A 20050-nucleotide genomic window follows, 5' to 3' on the forward strand; every position below is an offset into this window, starting at 1 on the left:
TGTTGTAACTTGCTGAAAACTGTCCACAATGTTCATTTCATCTCAAATAGACAGCACAGCAAAAATTGGACATCCAGAGTGCATCAAACATGATTTAGAGCTTGTTTATGTAAAACAAAATAATTCTGTATTTCAATGTTGCAACTTGCTGAAAACTGTCCACAATGTTCATTTCATCTCAATTTGACAGCACAGCAAAAATTGGACATCCAGAGTGCATCAAACATGATTTAGAGCTTGTTCATGGAAAAAAACGGGTTTTTTTTATTTTAATGTTGTAACTTGCTGAAAACTGTCCACAATGTTCATTTCATCTCAAATAGACAGCACAGCAAAAATTGGACATCCAGAGTGCATCAAACATAATTTAGAGCTTGTTTAAGGAAAACAAGTTTTTTCTGTATTTCAATGTTGCAACTTGCTGAAAACTGTCCACAATGTTCATTTCATCTCAAATAGACAGCACAGCAAACATTGGACATCCAGAGTGCATCAAACATGATTTAGAGCTTGTTTATGTAATAAATAAAAAAAAACTGTATTTCAATGTTGCAACTTGCTGAAAACTGTCCACAATGTTCATTTCATCTCAATTTGACAGCACAGCAAAAATTGGACATCCAGAGTGCATCAAACATGATTTAGAGCTTGTTTATGGAAAAAACGTTTTTATTTTTTATTTTAATGTTATAACTTGCTGAAAACTGTCCACAATGTTAATTTCATCGCAAATAGACATCACAGCAAAAATTGGACATCCAGAGTGCATCAAACATGATTTAGAGCTTGTTTATGTAAAACAAAATAATTCTGTATTTCAATGTTGCAACTTGCTGAAAACTGTCCACAATGTTCATTTCATCTCAAATAGACAGCACAGCAAACATTGGACATCCAGAGTGCATCAAACATGATTTAGAGCTTGTTTATGTAATAAATTAAAAAAAAACTGTATTTCAATGTTGCAACTTGCTGAAAACTGTCCACAATGTTAATTTCATCTCAATTTGACAGCACAGCAAAAATTGGACATCCAGAGTGCATCAAACATGATTTAGAGCTTGTTTATGGAAAAAAACTGTTTTTTTTTTATTTCAATGTTATAACTTGCTGAAACCTGTCCACAATGTTCATTTCATCTCAAATAGACAGCACAGCAAAAATTGGACATCCAGAGTGCATCAAACATGATTTAGAGCTTGTTTATGTAAAACAAAATAATTCTGTATTTCAATGTTGCAACTTGCTGAAAACTGTCCACAATGTTCATTTCATCTCAAATAGACAGCACAGCAAACATTGGACATCCAGAGTGCATCAAACATGATTTAGAGCTTGTTTATGGAAAAACATGTTTATTTTTTATTTTTATGTTTTAACTTGCTGAAAACTGTCCACAATGTTCATTTCATCGCAAATAGACATCACAGCAAAAATTGGACATCCAGAGTGAATCAAACATGATTTAGAGCTTGTTTATGTAAAAAAAATAAGTCTGTAATTCAATGTTGCAACTTGCTGAAAACTGTCCACAATGTTCATTTCATCTCAATTTGACAGCACAGCAAAAATTGAACATCCAGAGTGCATCAAACATGATTTAGAGCTTGTTCATGGAAAAAAACGGGGTTTTTTTATTTTAATGTTGTAACTTGCTGAAAACTGTCCACAATGTTCATTTAATCTCAAATAGACAGCACAGCAAAAATTGGACATCCAGAGTGCATCAAACATAATTTAGAGCTTGTTTAAGGAAAACAAGTTTTTTCTGTATTTCAATGTTGCAACTTGCTGAAAACTGTCCACAATGTTCATTTCATCTCAAATAGACAGCACAGCAAACATTGGACATCCAGAGTGCATCAAACATGATTTAGAGCTTGTTTATGTAATAAATTAAAAAAAACTGTATTTCAATGTTGCAACTTAATGAAAACTGTCCACAATGTTCATTTCATCTCAAATAGACAGCACAGCAAACATTGGACATCCAGAGTGCATCAAACATGATTTAGAGCTTGTTTATGGAAAAACATGTTTATTTTTTATTTTTATGTTGTAACTTGCTGAAAACTGTCCACAATGTTCATTTCATCGCAAATAGACATCACAGCAAAAATTGGACATCCAGAGTGAATCAAACATGATTTAGAGCTTGTTTATGTAAAAAAAATAAGTCTGTATTTCAATGTTGCAACTTGCTGAAAACTGTCCACAATGTTCATTTCATCTCAAATAGACAGCACAGCAAACATTGGACATCCAGAGTGCATCAAACATGATTTAGAGCTTGTTTATGTAATAAATTAAAAAAAACTGTATTTCAATGTTGCAACTTGCTGAAAACTGTCCACAATGTTCATTTCATCTCAATTTGACAGCACAGCAAAAATTGGACATCCAGAGTGCATCAAACATGATTTAGAGCTTGTTTATGGAAAAAACGTTTTTATTTTTTATTTTAATGTTATAACTTGCTGAAAACTGTCCACAATGTTAATTTCATCGCAAATAGACATCACAGCAAAAATTGGACATCCAGAGTGCATCAAACATGATTTAGAGCTTGTTTATGTAAAACAAAATAATTCTGTATTTCAATGTTGCAACTTGCTGAAAACTGTCCACAATGTTCATTTCATCTCAAATAGACAGCACAGCAAACATTGGACATCCAGAGTGCATCAAACATGATTTAGAGCTTGTTTATGGAAAAAACTGTTTTTTTTTTATTTCAATGTTGTAACTTGCTGAAAACTGTCCACAATGTTCATTTCATCTCAAATAGACAGCACAGCAAACATTGGACATCCAGAGTGCATCAAACATGATTTAGAGCTTGTTTATGGAAAACACGTTTTTTCTGTATTTCAATGTTGCAACTGCTGAAAACTGTCCACAATGTTCATTTCATCTCAAATAGACAGCACAGCAAACATTGGACATCCAGAGTGCATCAAACATGATTTAGAGCTTGTTCTTGAAAAAAAAATGTATTTCAATGTTGCAACTTGCTGAAAACTGTCCACAATGTTCATTTCATCTCAATTTGACAGCACAGCAAAAATTGGACATCCAGAGTGCATCAAACATGATTTAGAGCTTGTTTATGGAAAAAAACTGTTTTTTTTTTATTTCAATGTTGTAACTTGCTGAAAACTGTCCACAATGTTCATTTCATCTCAAATAGACAGCACAGCAAAAATTGGACATCCAGAGTGCATCAAACATGATTTAGAGCTTGTTTATGTAAAACAAAATAATTCTGTATTTCAATGTTGCAACTTGCTGAAAACTGTCCACAATGTTCATTTCATCTCAAATAGACAGCACAGCAAACATTGGACATCCAGAGTGCATCAAACATGATTTAGAGCTTGTTTATGGAAAAAACTGTTTTTTTATTTATTTCAATGTTGTAACTTGCTGAAAACTGTCCACAATGTTCATTTCATCTCAAATAGACAGCACAGCAAACATTGGACATCCAGAGTGCATCAAACATGATTTAGAGCTTGTTTATGGAAAACACGTTTTTTCTGTATTTCAATGTTGCAACTTGCTGAAAACTGTCCACAATGTTCATTTCATCTCAAATAGACAGCACAGCAAACATTGGACATCCAGAGTGCATCAAACATGATTTAGAGCTTGTTCTTGAAAAAAAAATGTATTTCAATGTTGCAACTTGCTGAAAACTGTCCACAATGTTCATTTCATCTCAAATAGACAGCACAGCAAAAATTGGACATCCAGAGTGCATCAAACATGATTTAGAGCTTGTTTATGGAAAAACATGTTTATTTTTTATTTTTATGTTGTAACTTGCTGAAAACTGTCCACAATTTTCATTTCATCGCAAATAGACATCACAGCAAAAATTGGACATCCAGAGTGCATCAAACATGATTTAGAGCTTGTTTATGTAAAAAAAATAAGTCTGTATTTCAATGTTGCAACTTGCTGAAAACTGTCCACAATGTTCATTTCATCTCAATTTGACAGCACAGCAAAAATTGGACATCCAGAGTGCATCAAACATGATTTAGAGCTTGTTCATGGAAAAAACGGTTTTTTTTTATTTTAATGTTGTAATTTGCTGAAAACTGTCCACAATGTTCATTTCATCTCAAATAGACAGCACAGCAAAAATTGGACATCCAGAGTGCATCAAACATGATTTAGAGCTTGTTTATGTAAAACAAAATAATTCTGTATTTCAATGTTGCAACTTGCTAAAAACTGTCCACAATGTTCATTTCATCTCAAATAGACAGCACAGCAAACATTGGACATCCAGAGTGCATCAAACATGATTTAGAGCTTGTTTATGGAAAAAACTGTTTTTTTTTTATTTCAATGTTGTAACTTGCTGAAAACTGTCCACAATGTTCATTTCATCTCAAATAGACAGCACAGCAAACATTGGACATCCAGAGTGCATCAAACATGATTTAGAGCTTGTTTATGGAAAACACGTTTTTTCTGTATTTCAATGTTGCAACTTGCTGAAAACTGTCCACAATGTTCATTTCATCTCAAATAGACAGCACAGCAAACATTGGACATCCAGAGTGCATCAAACATGATTTAGAGCTTGTTCTTGAAAAAAAAATGTATTTCAATGTTGCAACTTGCTGAAAACTGTCCACAATGTTCATTTCATCTCAAATAGACAGCACAGCAAAAATTGGACATCCAGAGTGCATCAAACATGATTTAGAGCTTGTTTATGGAAAAACATGTTTATTTTTTATTTTTATGTTGTAACTTGCTGAAAACTGTCCACAATGTTCATTTCGTCGCAAATAGACATCACAGCAAAAATTGGACATCCAGAGTGAATCAAACATGATTTAGAGCTTGTTTATGTAAAAAAAATAAGTCTGTATTTCAATGTTGCAACTTGCTGAAAACTGTCCACAATGTTCGTTTCATCTCAATTTGACAGCACAGCAAAAATTGGACATCCAGAGTGCATCAAACATAATTTAGAGCTTGTTTAAGGAAAACAAGTTTTTTCTGTATTTCAATGTTGCAACTTGCTGAAAACTGTCCACAATGTTCATTTCATCTCAAATAGACAGCACAGCAAACATTGGACATCCAGAGTGCATCAAACATGATTTAGAGCTTGTTTATGTAATAAATTAAAAAAAACTGTATTTCAATGTTGCAACTTAATGAAAACTGTCCACAATGTTCATTTCATCTCAAATAGACAGCACAGCAAACATTGGACATCCAGAGTGCATCAAACATGATTTAGAGCTTGTTTATGGAAAAACATGTTTATTTTTTATTTTTATGTTGTAACTTGCTGAAAACTGTCCACAATGTTCATTTCATCGCAAATAGACATCACAGCAAAAATTGGACATCCAGAGTGAATCAAACATGATTTAGAGCTTGTTTATGTAAAAAAAATAAGTCTGTATTTCAATGTTGCAACTTGCTGAAAACTGTCCACAATGTTCATTTCATCTCAAATAGACAGCACAGCAAACATTGGACATCCAGAGTGCATCAAACATGATTTAGAGCTTGTTTATGTAATAAATTAAAAAAAACTGTATTTCAATGTTGCAACTTGCTGAAAACTGTCCACAATGTTCATTTCATCTCAATTTGACAGCACAGCAAAAATTGGACATCCAGAGTGCATCAAACATGATTTAGAGCTTGTTTATGGAAAAAACGTTTTTATTTTTTATTTTAATGTTATAACTTGCTGAAAACTGTCCACAATGTTAATTTCATCGCAAATAGACATCACAGCAAAAATTGGACATCCAGAGTGCATCAAACATGATTTAGAGCTTGTTTATGTAAAACAAAATAATTCTGTATTTCAATGTTGCAACTTGCTGAAAACTGTCCACAATGTTCATTTCATCTCAAATAGACAGCACAGCAAACATTGGACATCCAGAGTGCATCAAACATGATTTAGAGCTTGTTTATGGAAAAAACTGTTTTTTTTTTATTTCAATGTTGTAACTTGCTGAAAACTGTCCACAATGTTCATTTCATCTCAAATAGACAGCACAGCAAACATTGGACATCCAGAGTGCATCAAACATGATTTAGAGCTTGTTTATGGAAAACACGTTTTTTCTGTATTTCAATGTTGCAACTGCTGAAAACTGTCCACAATGTTCATTTCATCTCAAATAGACAGCACAGCAAACATTGGACATCCAGAGTGCATCAAACATGATTTAGAGCTTGTTCTTGAAAAAAAAATGTATTTCAATGTTGCAACTTGCTGAAAACTGTCCACAATGTTCATTTCATCTCAATTTGACAGCACAGCAAAAATTGGACATCCAGAGTGCATCAAACATGATTTAGAGCTTGTTTATGGAAAAAAACTGTTTTTTTTTTATTTCAATGTTGTAACTTGCTGAAAACTGTCCACAATGTTCATTTCATCTCAAATAGACAGCACAGCAAAAATTGGACATCCAGAGTGCATCAAACATGATTTAGAGCTTGTTTATGTAAAACAAAATAATTCTGTATTTCAATGTTGCAACTTGCTGAAAACTGTCCACAATGTTCATTTCATCTCAAATAGACAGCACAGCAAACATTGGACATCCAGAGTGCATCAAACATGATTTAGAGCTTGTTTATGGAAAAAACTGTTTTTTTATTTATTTCAATGTTGTAACTTGCTGAAAACTGTCCACAATGTTCATTTCATCTCAAATAGACAGCACAGCAAACATTGGACATCCAGAGTGCATCAAACATGATTTAGAGCTTGTTTATGGAAAACACGTTTTTTCTGTATTTCAATGTTGCAACTTGCTGAAAACTGTCCACAATGTTCATTTCATCTCAAATAGACAGCACAGCAAACATTGGACATCCAGAGTGCATCAAACATGATTTAGAGCTTGTTCTTGAAAAAAAAATGTATTTCAATGTTGCAACTTGCTGAAAACTGTCCACAATGTTCATTTCATCTCAAATAGACAGCACAGCAAAAATTGGACATCCAGAGTGCATCAAACATGATTTAGAGCTTGTTTATGGAAAAACATGTTTATTTTTTATTTTTATGTTGTAACTTGCTGAAAACTGTCCACAATTTTCATTTCATCGCAAATAGACATCACAGCAAAAATTGGACATCCAGAGTGCATCAAACATGATTTAGAGCTTGTTTATGTAAAAAAAATAAGTCTGTATTTCAATGTTGCAACTTGCTGAAAACTGTCCACAATGTTCATTTCATCTCAATTTGACAGCACAGCAAAAATTGGACATCCAGAGTGCATCAAACATGATTTAGAGCTTGTTCATGGAAAAAACGTTTTTTTTTTATTTTAATGTTGTAATTTGCTGAAAACTGTCCACAATGTTCATTTCATCTCAAATAGACAGCACAGCAAAAATTGGACATCCAGAGTGCATCAAACATGATTTAGAGCTTGTTTATGTAAAACAAAATAATTCTGTATTTCAATGTTGCAACTTGCTAAAAACTGTCCACAATGTTCATTTCATCTCAAATAGACAGCACAGCAAACATTGGACATCCAGAGTGCATCAAACATGATTTAGAGCTTGTTTATGGAAAAAACTGTTTTTTTTTTATTTCAATGTTGTAACTTGCTGAAAACTGTCCACAATGTTCATTTCATCTCAAATAGACAGCACAGCAAACATTGGACATCCAGAGTGCATCAAACATGATTTAGAGCTTGTTTATGGAAAACACGTTTTTTCTGTATTTCAATGTTGCAACTTGCTGAAAACTGTCCACAATGTTCATTTCATCTCAAATAGACAGCACAGCAAACATTGGACATCCAGAGTGCATCAAACATGATTTAGAGCTTGTTCTTGAAAAAAAAATGTATTTCAATGTTGCAACTTGCTGAAAACTGTCCACAATGTTCATTTCATCTCAAATAGACAGCACAGCAAAAATTGGACATCCAGAGTGCATCAAACATGATTTAGAGCTTGTTTATGGAAAAACATGTTTATTTTTTATTTTTATGTTGTAACTTGCTGAAAACTGTCCACAATGTTCATTTCGTCGCAAATAGACATCACAGCAAAAATTGGACATCCAGAGTGAATCAAACATGATTTAGAGCTTGTTTATGTAAAAAAAATAAGTCTGTATTTCAATGTTGCAACTTGCTGAAAACTGTCCACAATGTTCGTTTCATCTCAATTTGACAGCACAGCAAAAATTGGACATCCAGAGTGCATCAAACATGATTTAGAGCTTGTTTATGGAAAAAACTGTTTTTTTTTTTATGTCAATGTTGTAACTTGCTGAAAACTGTCCACAATGTTCATTTCATCTCAAATAGACAGCACAGCAAACATTGGACATCCAGAGTGCATCAAACATGATTTAGAGCTTGTTTATGGAAAACACGTTTTTTCTGTATTTCAATGTTGCAACTTGCTGAAAACTGTCCACAATGTTCATTTCATCTCAAATAGACAGCACAGCAAACATTGGACATCCAGAGTGCATCAAACATGATTTAGAGCTTGTTTATGTAAAAAAAATAAGTCTGTATTTCAATGTTGCAACTTGCTGAAAACTGTACACAATGTTCATTTCATCTCAATTTGACAGCACAGCAAAAATTGGACATCCAGAGTGCATCAAACATGATTTAGAGCTTGTTCATGGAAAAAAACGGGTTTTTTTTATTTTAATGTTGTAACTTGCTGAAAACTGTCCACGATGTTCATTTCATCTCAAATAGACAGCACAGCAAAAATTGGACATCCAGAGTGCATCAAACATAATTTAGAGCTTGTTTAAGGAAAACAAGTTTTTTCTGTATTTCAATGTTGCAACTTGCTGAAAACTGTCCACAATGTTCATTTCATCTCAAATAGCAAACAGCAAACATTGGACATCCAGAGTGCATCAAACATGATTTAGAGCTTGTTTATGTAATAAATTAAAAAAAACTGTATTTCAATGTTGCAACTTAATGAAAACTGTCCACAATGTTCATTTCATCTCAATTTGACAGCACAGCAAAAATTGGACATCCAGAGTGCATCAAACATGATTTAGAGCTTGTTTATGGAAAAAACGTTTTTATTTTTTATTTTAATGTTATAACTTGCTGAAAACTGTCCACAATGTTAATTTCATCGCAAATAGACATCACAGCAAAAATTGGACATCCAGAGTGCATCAAACATGATTTAGAGCTTGTTTATGTAAAACAAAATAATTCTGTATTTCAATGTTGCAACTTGCTGAAAACTGTCCACAATGTTCATTTCATCTCAAATAGACAGCACAGCAAACATTGGACATCCAGAGTGCATCAAACATGATTTAGAGCTTGTTTATGTAATAAATTAAAAAAAAACTGTATTTCAATGTTGCAACTTGCTGAAAACTGTCCACAATGTTAATTTCATCTCAATTTGACAGCACAGCAAAAATTGGACATCCAGAGTGCATCAAACATGATTTAGAGCTTGTTTATGGAAAAAACTGTTTTTTTTTTATTTCAATGTTGTAACTTGCTGAAAACTGTCCACAATGTTCATTTCATCTCAAATAGACAGCACAGCAAAAATTGGACATCCAGAGTGCATCAAACATGATTTAGAGCTTGTTTATGTAAAACAAAATAATTCTGTATTTCAATGTTGCAACTTGCTGAAAACTGTCCACAATGTTCATTTCATCTCAAATAGACAGCACAGCAAACATTGGACATCCAGAGTGCATCAAACATGATTTAGAGCTTGTTTATGGAAAAAACTGTTTTTTTTTTATTTCAATGTTGTAACTTGCTGAAAACTGTCCACAATGTTCATTTCATCTCAAATAGACAGCACAGCAAACATTGGACATCCAGAGTGCATCAAACATGATTTAGAGCTTGTTTATGGAAAACACGTTTTTTTCTGTATTTCAATGTTGCAACTTGCTGAAAACTGTCCACAATGTTCATTTCATCTCAAATAGACAGCACAGCAAAAATTGGACATCCAGAGTGCATCAAACATGATTTAGAGCTTGTTTATGGAAAAACATGTTTATTTTTTATTTTTATGTTGTAACTTGCTGAAAACTGTCCACAATGTTCATTTCATCGCAAATAGACATCACAGCAAAAATTGGACATCCAGAGTGAATCAAACATGATTTAGAGCTTGTTTATGTAAAAAAAATAAGTCTGTATTTCAATGTTGCAACTTGCTGAAAACTGTCCACAATGTTCATTTCATCTCAATTTGACAGCACAGCAAAAATTGGACATCCAGAGTGCATCAAACATGATTTAGAGCTTGTTCATGGAAAAAAACGGGGTTTTTTTATTTTAATGTTGTAACTTGCTGAAAACTGTCCACAATGTTCATTTCATCTCAAATAGACAGCACAGCAAACATTGGACATCCAGAGTGCATCAAACATGATTTAGAGCTTGTTTATGTAATAAATTAAAAAAAACTGTATTTCAATGTTGCAACTTGCTGAAAACTGTCCACAATGTTCATTTCATCTCAATTTGACAGCACAGCAAAAATTGGACATCCAGAGTGCATCAAACATGATTTAGAGCTTGTTTATGGAAAAAACGTTTTTATTTTTTATTTTAATGTTATAACTTGCTGAAAACTGTCCACAATGTTAATTTCATCGCAAATAGACATCACAGCAAAAATTGGACATCCAGAGTGCATCAAAAATGATTTAGAGCTTGTTTATGTAAAACAAAATAATTCTGTATTTCAATGTGGCAACTTGCTGAAAACTGTCCACAATGTTCATTTCATCTCAAATAGACAGCACAGCAAACATTGGACATCCAGAGTGCATCAAACATGATTTAGAGCTTGTTTATGTAATAAATAAAAAAAAAACTGTATTTCAATGTTGCAACTTGCTGAAAACTGTCCACAATGTTAATTTCATCTCAATTTGACAGCACAGCAAAAATTGGACATCCAGAGTGCATCAAACATGATTTAGAGCTTGTTTATGGAAAAAAACTGTTTTTTTTTTATTTCAATGTTGTAACTTGCTGAAAACTGTCCACAATGTTCATTTCATCTCAAATAGACAGCACAGCAAAAATTGGACATCCAGAGTGCATCAAACATGATTTAGAGCTTGTTTATGTAAAACAAAATAATTCTGTATTTCAATGTTGCAACTTGCTGAAAACTGTCCACAATGTTCATTTCATCTCAATTTGACAGCACAGCAAAAATTGGACATCCAGAGTGCATCAAACATGATTTAGAGCTTGTTCATGGAAAAAAACGGGTTTTTTTTATTTTAATGTTGTAACTTGCTGAAAACTGTCCACAATGTTAATTTCATCTCAAATAGACAGCACAGCAAAAATTGGACATCCAGAGTGCATCAAACATAATTTAGAGCTTGTTTAAGGAAAACAAGTTTTTTCTGTATTTCAATGTTGCAACTTGCTGAAAACTGTCCACAATGTTCATTTCATCTCAAATAGACAGCACAGCAAACATTGGACATCCAGAGTGCATCAAACATGATTTAGAGCTTGTTTATGTAATAAATAAAAAAAAACTGTATTTCAATGTTGCAACTTGCTGAAAACTGTCCACAATGTTCATTTCATCTCAATTTGACAGCACAGCAAAAATTGGACATCCAGAGTGCATCAAACATGATTTAGAGCTTGTTTATGGAAAAAACGTTTTTATTTTTTATTTTAATGTTATAACTTGCTGAAAACTGTCCACAATGTTAATTTCATCGCAAATAGACATCACAGCAAAAATTGGACATCCAGAGTGCATCAAACATGATTTAGAGCTTGTTTATGTAAAACAAAATAATTCTGTATTTCAATGTTGCAACTTGCTGAAAACTGTCCACAATGTTCATTTCATCTCAAATAGACAGCACAGCAAACATTGGACATCCAGAGTGCATCAAACATGATTTAGAGCTTGTTTATGTAATAAATTTAAAAAAAACTGTATTTCAATGTTGCAACTTGCTGAAAACTGTCCACAATGTTAATTTCATCTCAATTTGACAGCACAGCAAAAATTGGACATCCAGAGTGCATCAAACATGATTTAGAGCTTGTTTATGGAAAAAACTGTTTTTTTTTTATTTCAATGTTGTAACTTGCTGAAAACTGTCCACAATGTTCATTTCATCTCAAATAGACAGCACAGCAAAAATTGGACATCCAGAGTGCATCAAACATGATTTAGAGCTTGTTTATGTAAAACAAAATAATTCTGTATTTCAATGTTGCAACTTGCTGAAAACTGTCCACAATGTTCATTTCATCTCAAATAGACAGCACAGCAAACATTGGACATCCAGAGTGCATCAAACATGATTTAGAGCTTGTTTATGGAAAAAACTGTTTTTTTTTTATTTCAATGTTGTAACTTGCTGAAAACTGTCCACAATGTTCATTTCATCTCAAATAGACAGCACAGCAAACATTGGACATCCAGAGTGCATCAAACATGATTTAGAGCTTGTTTATGGAAAACACGTTTTTTTCTGTATTTCAATGTTGCAACTTGCTGAAAACTGTCCACAATGTTCATTTCATCTCAAATAGACAGCACAGCAAAAATTGGACATCCAGAGTGCATCAAACATGATTTAGAGCTTGTTTATGGAAAAACATGTTTATTTTTTATTTTTATGTTGTAACTTGCTGAAAACTGTCCACAATGTTCATTTCATCGCAAATAGACATCACAGCAAAAATTGGACATCCAGAGTGAATCAAACATGATTTAGAGCTTGTTTATGTAAAAAAAATAAGTCTGTATTTCAATGTTGCAACTTGCTGAAAACTGTCCACAATGTTCATTTCATCTCAATTTGACAGCACAGCAAAAATTGGACATCCAGAGTGCATCAAACATGATTTAGAGCTTGTTCATGGAAAAAAACGGGGTTTTTTTATTTTAATGTTGTAACTTGCTGAAAACTGTCCACAATGTTCATTTCATCTCAAATAGACAGCACAGCAAACATTGGACATCCAGAGTGCATCAAACATGATTTAGAGCTTGTTTATGTAATAAATTAAAAAAAACTGTATTTCAATGTTGTAACTTGCTGAAAACTGTCCACAATGTTCATTTCATCTCAAATAGACAGCACAGCAAACATTGGACATCCAGAGTGCATCAAACATGATTTAGAGCTTGTTTATGGAAAACACGTTTTTTTCTGTATTTCAATGTTGCAACTTGCTGAAAACTGTCCACAATGTTCATTTCATCTCAAATAGACAGCACAGCAAAAATTGGACATCCAGAGTGCATCAAACATGATTTAGAGCTTGTTTATGGAAAAACATGTTTATTTTTTATTTTTATGTTGTAACTTGCTGAAAACTGTCCACAATGTTCATTTCATCGCAAATAGACATCACAGCAAAAATTGGACATCCAGAGTGAATCAAACATGATTTAGAGCTTGTTTATGTAAAAAAAATAAGTCTGTATTTCAATGTTGCAACTTGCTGAAAACTGTCCACAATGTTCATTTCATCTCAATTTGACAGCACAGCAAAAATTGGACATCCAGAGTGCATCAAACATGATTTAGAGCTTGTTCATGGAAAAAAACGGGGTTTTTTTATTTTAATGTTGTAACTTGCTGAAAACTGTCCACAATGTTCATTTCATCTCAAATAGACAGCACAGCAAACATTGGACATCCAGAGTGCATCAAACATGATTTAGAGCTTGTTTATGTAATAAATTAAAAAAAACTGTATTTCAATGTTGCAACTTGCTGAAAACTGTCCACAATGTTCATTTCATCTCAATTTGACAGCACAGCAAAAATTGGACATCCAGAGTGCATCAAACATGATTTAGAGCTTGTTTATGGAAAAAACGTTTTTATTTTTTATTTTAATGTTATAACTTGCTGAAAACTGTCCACAATGTTAATTTCATCGCAAATAGACATCACAGCAAAAATTGGACATCCAGAGTGCATCAAAAATGATTTAGAGCTTGTTTATGTAAAACAAAATAATTCTGTATTTCAATGTGGCAACTTGCTGAAAACTGTCCACAATGTTCATTTCATCTCAAATAGACAGCACAGCAAACATTGGACATCCAGAGTGCATCAAACATGATTTAGAGCTTGTTTATGTAATAAATAAAAAAAAAACTGTATTTCAATGTTGCAACTTGCTGAAAACTGTCCACAATGTTAATTTCATCTCAATTTGACAGCACAGCAAAAATTGGACATCCAGAGTGCATCAAACATGATTTAGAGCTTGTTTATGGAAAAAAACTGTTTTTTTTTTATTTCAATGTTGTAACTTGCTGAAAACTGTCCACAATGTTCATTTCATCTCAAATAGACAGCACAGCAAAAATTGGACATCCAGAGTGCATCAAACATGATTTAGAGCTTGTTTATGTAAAACAAAATAATTCTGTATTTCAATGTTGCAACTTGCTGAAAACTGTCCACAATGTTCATTTCATCTCAATTTGACAGCACAGCAAAAATTGGACATCCAGAGTGCATCAAACATGATTTAGAGCTTGTTCATGGAAAAAAACGGGTTTTTTTTATTTTAATGTTGTAACTTGCTGAAAACTGTCCACAATGTTAATTTCATCTCAAATAGACAGCACAGCAAAAATTGGACATCCAGAGTGCATCAAACATAATTTAGAGCTTGTTTAAGGAAAACACGTTTTTTCTGTATTTCAATGTTGCAACTTGCTGAAAACTGTCCACAATGTTCATTTCATCTCAAATAGACAGCACAGCAAACATTGGACATCCAGAGTGCATCAAACATGATTTAGAGCTTGTTTATGTAATAAATAAAAAAAAACTGTATTTCAATGTTGCAACTTGCTGAAAACTGTCCACAATGTTCATTTCATCTCAATTTGACAGCACAGCAAAAATTGGACATCCAGAGTGCATCAAACATGATTTAGAGCTTGTTTATGGAAAAAACGTTTTTATTTTTTATTTTAATGTTATAACTTGCTGAAAACTGTCCACAATGTTAATTTCATCGCAAATAGACATCACAGCAAAAATTGGACATCCAGAGTGCATCAAACATGATTTAGAGCTTGTTTATGTAAAACAAAATAATTCTGTATTTCAATGTTGCAACTTGCTGAAAACTGTCCACAATGTTCATTTCATCTCAAATAGACAGCACAGCAAACATTGGACATCCAGAGTGCATCAAACATGATTTAGAGCTTGTTTATGTAATAAATTTAAAAAAAACTGTATTTCAATGTTGCAACTTGCTGAAAACTGTCCACAATGTTAATTTCATCTCAATTTGACAGCACAGCAAAAATTGGACATCCAGAGTGCATCAAACATGATTTAGAGCTTGTTTATGGAAAAAACTGTTTTTTTTTTATTTCAATGTTGTAACTTGCTGAAAACTGTCCACAATGTTCATTTCATCTCAAATAGACAGCACAGCAAAAATTGGACATCCAGAGTGCATCAAACATGATTTAGAGCTTGTTTATGTAAAACAAAATAATTCTGTATTTCAATGTTGCAACTTGCTGAAAACTGTCCACAATGTTCATTTCATCTCAAATAGACAGCACAGCAAACATTGGACATCCAGAGTGCATCAAACATGATTTAGAGCTTGTTTATGAAAAAAACTGTTTTTTTTTTATTTCAATGTTGTAACTTGCTGAAAACTGTCCACAATGTTCATTTCATCTCAAATAGACAGCACAGCAAACATTGGACATCCAGAGTGCATCAAACATGATTTAGAGCTTGTTTATGGAAAACACGTTTTTTTCTGTATTTCAATGTTGCAACTTGCTGAAAACTGTCCACAATGTTCATTTCATCTCAAATAGACAGCACAGCAAAAATTGGACATCCAGAGTGCATCAAACATGATTTAGAGCTTGTTTATGGAAAAACATGTTTATTTTTTATTTTTATGTTGTAACTTGCTGAAAACTGTCCACAATGTTCATTTCATCGCAAATAGACATCACAGCAAAAATTGGACATCCAGAGTGAATCAAACATGATTTAGAGCTTGTTTATGTAAAAAAAATAAGTCTGTATTTCAATGTTGCAACTTGCTGAAAACTGTCCACAATGTTCATTTCATCTCAATTTGACAGCACAGCAAAAATTGGACATCCAGAGTGCATCAAACATGATTTAGAGCTTGTTCATGGAAAAAAACGGGGTTTTTTTATTTTAATGTTGTAACTTGCTGAAAACTGTCCACAATGTTCATTTCATCTCAAATAGACAGCACAGCAAACATTGGACATCCAGAGTGCATCAAACATGATTTAGAGCTTGTTTATGTAATAAATTAAAAAAAACTGTATTTCAATGTTGCAACTTGCTGAAAACTGTCCACAATGTTCATTTCATCTCAATTTGACAGCACAGCAAAAATTGGACATCCAGAGTGCATCAAACATGATTTAGAGCTTGTTTATGGAAAAAACGTTTTTATTTTTTATTTTAATGTTATAACTTGCTGAAAACTGTCCACAATGATAATTTCATCGCAAATAGACATCACAGCAAAAATTGGACATCCAGAGTGCATCAAAAATGATTTAGAGCTTGTTTATGTAAAACAAAATAATTCTGTATTTCAATGTGGCAACTTGCTGAAAACTGTCCACAATGTTCATTTCATCTCAAATAGACAGCACAGCAAACATTGGACATCCAGAGTGCATCAAACATGATTTAGAGCTTGTTTATGTAATAAATAAAAAAAAAACTGTATTTCAATGTTGCAACTTGCTGAAAACTGTCCACAATGTTAATTTCATCTCAATTTGACAGCACAGCAAAAATTGGACATCCAGAGTGCATCAAACATGATTTAGAGCTTGTTTATGGAAAAAAACTGTTTTTTTTTTATTTCAATGTTGTAACTTGCTGAAAACTGTCCACAATGTTCATTTCATCTCAAATAGACAGCACAGCAAAAATTGGACATCCAGAGTGCATCAAACATGATTTAGAGCTTGTTTATGTAAAACAAAATAATTCTGTATTTCAATGTTGCAACTTGCTGAAAACTGTCCACAATGTTCATTTCATCTCAATTTGACAGCACAGCAAAAATTGGACATCCAGAGTGCATCAAACATGATTTAGAGCTTGTTCATGGAAAAAAACGGGTTTTTTTTATTTTAATGTTGTAACTTGCTGAAAACTGTCCACAATGTTCATTTCATCTCAAATAGACAGCACAGCAAAAATTGGACATCCAGAGTGCATCAAACATAATTTAGAGCTTGTTTAAGGAAAACAAGTTTTTTCTGTATTTCAATGTTGCAACTTGCTGAAAACTGTCCACAATGTTCATTTCATCTCAAATAGACAGCACAGCAAAAATTGGACATCCAGAGTGCATCAAACATGATTTAGAGCTTGTTTATGGAAAAACATGTTTATTTTTTATTTTTATGTTGTAACTTGCTGAAAACTGTCCACAGTGTTCATTTCATCGCAAATAGACATCACAGCAAAAATTGGACATCCAGAGTGAATCAAACATGATTTAGAGCTTGTTTATGTAAAAAAAATAAGTCTGTATTTCAATGTTGCAACTTGCTGAAAACTGTCCACAATGTTCATTTCATCTCAATTTGACAGCACAGCAAAAATTGGACATCCAGAGTGCATCAAACATGATTTAGAGCTTGTTTATGGAAAAAACGTTTTTATTTTTTATTTTAATGTTATAACTTGCTGAAAACTGTCCACAATGTTAATTTCATCGCAAATAGACATCACAGCAAAAATTGGACATCCAGAGTGCATCAAAAATGATTTAGAGCTTGTTTATGTAAAACAAAATAATTCTGTATTTCAATGTGGCAACTTGCTGAAAACTGTCCACAATGTTCATTTCATCTCAAATAGACAGCACAGCAAACATTGGACATCCAGAGTGCATCAAACATGATTTAGAGCTTGTTTATGTAATAAATAAAAAAAAAACTGTATTTCAATGTTGCAACTTGCTGAAAACTGTCCACAATGTTAACTTCATCTCAATTTGACAGCACAGCAAAAATTGGACATCCAGAGTGCATCAAACATGATTTAGAGCTTGTTTATGGAAAAAAACTGTTTTTTTTTTATTTCAATGTTGTAACTTGCTGAAAACTGTCCACAATGTTCATTTCATCTCAAATAGACAGCACAGCAAAAATTGGACATCCAGAGTGCATCAAACATGATTTAGAGCTTGTTTATGTAAAACAAAATAATTCTGTATTTCAATGTTGCAACTTGCTGAAAACTGTCCACAATGTTCATTTCATCTCAATTTGACAGCACAGCAAAAATTGGACATCCAGAGTGCATCAAACATGATTTAGAGCTTGTTCATGGAAAAAAACGGGTTTTTTTTATTTTAATGTTGTAACTTGCTGAAAACTGTCCACAATGTTCATTTCATCTCAAATAGACAGCACAGCAAAAATTGGACATCCAGAGTGCATCAAACATAATTTAGAGCTTGTTTAAGGAAAACAAGTTTTTTCTGTATTTCAATGTTGCAACTTGCTGAAAACTGTCCACAATGTTCATTTCATCTCAAATAGACAGCACAGCAAACATTGGACATCCAGAGTGCATCAAACATGATTTAGAGCTTGTTTATGTAATAAATAAAAAAAAACTGTATTTCAATGTTGCAACTTGCTGAAAACTGTCCACAATGTTCATTTCATCTCAATTTGACAGCACAGCAAAAATTGGACATCCAGAGTGCATCAAACATGATTTAGAGCTTGTTTATGGAAAAAACGTTTTTATTTTTTATTTTAATGTTATAACTTGCTGAAAACTGTCCACAATGTTAATTTCATCGCAAATAGACATCACAGCAAAAATTGGACATCCAGAGTGCATCAAACATGATTTAGAGCTTGTTTATGTAAAACAAAATAATTCTGTATTTCAATGTTGCAACTTGCTGAAAACTGTCCACAATGTTCATTTCATCTCAAATAGACAGCACAGCAAACATTGGACATCCAGAGTGCATCAAACATGATTTAGAGCTTGTTTATGTAATAAATAAAAAAAAAACTGTATTTCAATGTTGCAACTTGCTGAAAACTGTCCACAATGTTAATTTCATCTCAATTTGACAGCACAGCAAAAATTGGACATCCAGAGTGCATCAAACATGATTTAGAGCTTGTTTATGGAAAAAAACTGTTTTTTTTTTATTTCAATGTTATAACTTGCTGAAAACTGTCCACAATGTTCATTTCATCTCAAATAGACAGCACAGCAAAAATTGGACATCCAGAGTGCATCAAACATGATTTAGAGCTTGTTTATGTAAAACAAAATAATTCTGTATTTCAATGTTGCAACTTGCTGAAAACTGTCCACAATGTTCATTTCATCTCAAATAGACAGCACAGCAAACATTGGACATCCAGAGTGCATCAAACATGATTTAGAGCTTGTTTATGGAAAACACGTTTTTTCTGTATTTCAATGTTGCAACTTGCTGAAAACTGTCCACAATGTTCATTTCATCTCAAATAGACAGCACAGCAAAAATTGGACATCCAGAGTGCATCAAACATGATTTAGAGCTTGTTCATGGAAAAAACGTTTTTTTTTTATTTTAATGTTGCAACTTGCTGAAAACTGTCCACAATGTTCATTTCATCTCAAATAGACAGCACAGCAAACATTGGACATCCAGAGTGCATCAAACATGATTTAGAGCTTGTTTATGGAAAAAACTTTTTTATTTTTTATTTTAATGGTATAACTTGCTGAAAACTGTCCACAATGTTAATTTCATCGCAAATAGACATCACAGCAAAAATTGGACATCCAGAGTGCATCAAACATGATTTAGAGCTTGTTTATGTAAAACAAAATAATTCTGTATTTCAATGTTGCAACTTGCTGAAAACTGTCCACAATGTTCATTTCATCTCAAATAGACAGCACAGCAAACATTGGACATCCAGAGTGCATCAAACATGATTTAGAGCTTGTTTATGTAAAAAA

Source organism: Oncorhynchus mykiss, chromosome 10 (genome assembly GCF_057628025.1).
Source record: "Oncorhynchus mykiss isolate SJ-2025 chromosome 10, ASM5762802v1, whole genome shotgun sequence".
Taxonomy (NCBI): Eukaryota; Metazoa; Chordata; class Actinopteri; order Salmoniformes; family Salmonidae; genus Oncorhynchus; species Oncorhynchus mykiss.